The 4963-nt window shown below is 39.4% G+C and overlaps 1 long non-coding RNA gene across 1 annotated transcript in view; it reads right to left on the bottom strand.

The window, feature by feature from the left end:
• Positions 1-2527: 2527 nt before the first annotated feature.
• Positions 2528-4963, bottom strand: part of LOC107988711 (uncharacterized) — a 3456-nt gene continuing 1020 nt past the window's right edge. The window contains exons 3-4 of the long non-coding RNA XR_001760211.2: positions 4809-4899; positions 2528-2662 (exon numbers count right to left, since the gene is read on the bottom strand). This is a non-coding gene — a long non-coding RNA (uncharacterized LOC107988711). The remainder of the gene's footprint in view (positions 2663-4808; positions 4900-4963) is intronic.

Here is a 4963-nt window from a genome sequence, read left to right as displayed (position 1 = left end):
GGCCTGGCCAAAGTGTCATTCAAAGCAAAGTGGGGCTTGGACAGTACACTGTCTCTGCTTCACACACACACACACACAGAGTTCTGCTCTGGTCGAGGGAGTGTTGCAGACCCCAGATATAACATTACAATAATTCATACTGTAGAACATCTTTTTTTTAGCTTTTTTTTTTCTATTAAAAAACGATAATGTTTTATTCTCTCAAGAAAAAGACAGATTTCAAAGTCTAAAATATTTTCTATGATTTCAGGGGGGGGTAAAATGGAGATAAAAACTCCTTATATGATGGTCTGTGTGAAAAGAGACTGGAGCAGATGAGGGCAAACTACGGCCCGTGGGCCAGATATGGTCCGTGGGCTTTCTACTCCGGCCGATCAAACACTGGTTCCAGATCTGGTAAAGGCCGATGTCGATCCTTCAGTTTCATGAATTACAACGATTCGACTGTAATTCCTGTTGATGCCACTACATGGCACTAGACATGAAATGAAACGTTTATTTTTGTTACATTTTATTTGAATTATTTCACCCGGCATTTCACATCCAACCAATACTGAACCAGTCAGATTTTGGACCTCATTTTGAGCCAAAAACGTTTGGATCGGAGGCTGAACTGGAGGTCAGAGGTTCAAGGTTTGGATTCACTGAGAAGATGTAGCTGTTGCGGTTGGAGGAGATGGAGTCAGAACACACAGAGTGAAGTATGACATCACAACATCTCAACATGTCATGTGACTTGGACTTGGGATTCAAACCGTGGGTACTGACCTGGACGTGGGTCGGAGCGTCAGAGCGTTTCTTCATCGTCCTTGTTTGATGTTTTGAAAACAGAGAAGAAGAATCTTCTCTACAAAAACAAACCTTTTTCAGAGTATCTTTTTTTCTAAAACCCTTTTGCAGACACGTTCTTTGTAGTATTTTTAGTAGTACGCCTCAGATTTCCAAATTGAAATCATCTGTTTTTTTCCCGGCTCGTGTTCACGGAGCTGACCAACGGTTTTACATCTCTGCTGTAGGTCATGGGTTCGATCCCTCAGTCAGAACAACATCAGGCTCCGTCCCATAATCAGGGCTAATTACCTGAACGGCGTTGAGTTGAAGTGTGTGTTAGAAACACCAACATTAACCGTCACTCCCCGGACCCTCACCCCCCCCTCCCCCCACACACACACACACACACACACCCCTCCTCACGGAGAGGCGAGACGAGAAAACATTTGATAAGTCATGAATAGTCCCACTTGTGCTGTGACCATTTCTGAAAATTTATTCTGGAGGATTACGCAGCGAATCACACAATGCAACATTTCCAAATGTGTTATGAATGCTTCCCAGAATCCAATTCAAATCCAAGGTTACCAAATAAGCCTGAACAAATCCCTCGCATTCACTTGGTGCTCCTTTGAAGACCTGAGCGGTCCAGTCTGCAGGGCAGGTTTTACCACACACACACACACACACACACACACACACACACCTCACACAGTTCTAGGTGAAGCAACAGACTGAAGGATTTACAGGAATGAACCGAAACATGGGGCGAACGTCAGAACCGTCCAGTCGTTTCCGGTTCATTCCTGTCAGAAAGATGAGAGTGGCCAAGGTCAAAGGTCAATTCTTTGGTTGTTTTCAATGAGATGGTGAGAGTCCACAGAATGTTAGTCTGTCAATACAGGGTTCACAAAGTGTCAGAGGTGAGAAAGTATTTTATTTCACATGTACAGTAACTGTATTTCTCATATATTTAGCACTGGGTTTAATATGTCATTTATATATTTATATATTTGAATTATTGTCATTCCTTGTAATGCATTGCATTGAAGTTTTATTCACATCCTCTGGATGTACAGTAAAAAATGTGAAGGAGGATTTTGAAGTATATTTTTTAAATATATTTCTATAAAATATATATATATATAAGATTGATTAATGGGTTTGTATGACTAAATATATGTTCTTAAAACAGGATAAAAAGGATAACGTAGTGTAAAAATAAATGTTAAATACATATATATATTTTATTTGTTGAATACTTCATACTATAAAGTACCTTAATTACATCATCAACAAATAAAGACTGTACTGTTAAATATATTTATCATGAGCCGGAGCCTGTTTCAACAAGTTTATAAAATTGTGCAACATTTTTTTTGATGATGTTCACATTGTTTAATTACATTAAAAAAGAATAACATTTTAAAATTTATAATATTAATTTATTTAAAAATATATAATATTAAATGTATAAACATATAATGTATATGTAAATATATATGAGTGGTTCTGATCATCCTTCATCAGTGTTTGGTTAAAACTACAAGTTGTGACGATAAATTAATAAAACTTTAAGAGCAAAGTGTGTGTGAGTGTGTGAGTGTGTGAGGACTCAAAGTGTCCACATTGTATGCAAATGAGCTCTTCACACATCTTAGCTGGTGTGAGTCAACCCAGAGGCAGCAGCAGCAGCAGCAGCAGCAGCAGCAGCCGCAGGAGCAGCAGCAGCCGCCGCCCCCTCCCCTCCTCCCTCCCTCTCTGTCCTCTCTGTCCTCTCTCTCGTCTTTTATTCGTCCTTGTCTCCTTCCTGCCAGTCTTGACTCTCCTCCTCATTGATGATCTGACGGCTCATGAGTTTAATTGCATCCGTTTGTTTGCTGGCAAACTCCTGCACAAACACAGCACAAACAATTATTGCACTAATTAAAAGGCAAACACACACACACACACACACACGTTTGAATTTATGCAAAGATGGGGCTTTAATTTCCTAGTGACGACATCTTTTCCGTCAGTTAAAGCACAGACCGTCAGAGCTGGTCTGTTCTGATTTACACTTTTAACCAAAACCACAAAAAACTGTGGAGATAAAATCCCAGATTCAGAGTTACCAACGATAATCTGTATTAAAAACACACTTTAATCCCTGAAGAGAGAGAGAGAGTGTGTGTGTGTGTGTGTGTGTGTGTTTTCATACAACTGGGGTCAACTGTGTGTTACATCATACACTGATTTAAATGTTGTTTTTAAAATAAACAACACCTTCAATAACAAACATGAACTCATTTTAAACTCACTCTTTAAATTATTGATTTTTACTCCGACTCTAACGTCAGGACAAAGGGTATACTATTATGCAGTTTTACTGTATACCAGTACACAGTATTACCTCAAATACTGTCAGAAACATTACATTATTAGTTCATCCCTCTGACGACCTGACAGGGAATTACTGGATGGTTTTTGTCTTTTGTTTTTTTACCTGAATCAATGACATTACTGCAGTGAACTGACGCACCTTGAACGCACCACCGTGTCTTTATTATTTGTATTTGTGTGTATTTTTGCAGCAGCGTAAACACAGTCATAAAACCTGCCAAGATCATTAAAACACAGCTCGTGATTATCCTTCACTTCTTATCTTCCACATTTGCACTCTGTTGTTCTCTCTCTCTCTCTCTCTCTTTCTCTCTCACACACACACACACTGAAAATGAATAAAAATAAAAACACATTTATTGGAAACAAAAAATACATTTAAAAAGAGGAAAATGGTTCAGGAAAAAGAAGAGAAAAATGTTAAGTTTTCATTGACATTAATTAAATATATATATATACAAAATATATATTTTCTGAACACCATCATATTTCTCCTATTTTAAACACATTTATTTTAAAAAATACCACGTTTCCATGTCATATCAACATGTACATGTGTGATATTAAAAACTGCAGTAATTTCCATTCATACACGTGCAACAAAGTAAATATTCAGGTAAAACCCGAGCCTCCGAATACAGAAATGTGTTTTAGCATTAAAATGTTTTTACATCTCAAAATAAATTGGCTCGGTTTTTTTTTTTCTTTTTTTCTCCAAATGTCAGAATGAATTCCACCAACACATTCCCCACAGTCAGCCATGCGAATATCAAACAAGGCAGGAAAAGGCAGAGGAGAAGAAAGGAGAAGAAAGGAGCACAGCTGCACTGATACTTTTACAGAAGTAAATATGTAAATATGCAGATTTACAAACAGATTATTCAGCAGTAGGTCATGTGATCTGGGAAATAAAAGGAAATAAAAAATAGATCCATGAAGAGTTTTAATCGTGTGCAGCGCAGACAGAGAAATATAACAACATATATCATATATATTTCCTTATTTATGACTCATATATATACACATTATATATACAGGCAGCTGTAAATATTCGACCAGGACTATTGAGTTCTCCCTCCTCATGCAGTGGTAACAACGCCAGACCTGCGGCTCGGGGCCCGGCGGCTCGGAGCCCCTCAGCCCGGGGAGGAGTGTGCAGCACAGGCGCAGATAAAAGCCGTCGTCGTCGTCAATTAGGCTGGAATCACAGAGGCGGCGCTGTTCGCCAGAGGCGTTTAACTCCTTCTTCCCTTTAAACGCCCCCCTCCTCCCCGCTCCCCCTTCTTTAAAGATACACAGTCCCCGCGGAGGGCCCCGGCCCCAGTTTTAATAAATTATTTAGCCTTTTAAACGCTGAGATCCGGCAGATAAGGGCATCACACGTCACGATTCTCCACACAAGTCTCACATTACCGACGCAGCTGAGGAGAAATTCACTTAGCTGTGAAAATACATAAATATATATATATATTTATATTCAAGGCTCCTATAGCTGGTTCTTGTGTGTAGTACACGCTGTGTGTGTTTTATTTTACTGCAGCAGTGACTCGACATTGTCTCCCAGAAACATAAAAATATAAAAGTCAACATGTGACAGCAGTCACGTGTCTCAGTTGTTGTTGTCGCTCAGAGTTTCGTGTCAGTTGATCAATTACCTGCATGTGTGGCAGCTCCAGAGTGACGTCATCAGGTCTGAGGTTTTGAAGAAATATCCATGGGAACGATCCGCACACGGAGACTTCACATCTGTCAGAGACAGAAGAGAGGGTTAGAGGGAGAGGTGATCAGTGTGTGTGTGTGTGTGTGTGTG

This window comes from Cynoglossus semilaevis, chromosome 1, assembly GCF_000523025.1.
Source record: "Cynoglossus semilaevis isolate Cse_v1.0 chromosome 1, Cse_v1.0, whole genome shotgun sequence".
Classification (NCBI taxonomy): Eukaryota; Metazoa; Chordata; class Actinopteri; order Pleuronectiformes; family Cynoglossidae; genus Cynoglossus; species Cynoglossus semilaevis.
Note: the sequence above shows the minus strand (reverse complement) of the source record. Positions and strands in the feature narration are given on the sequence as shown.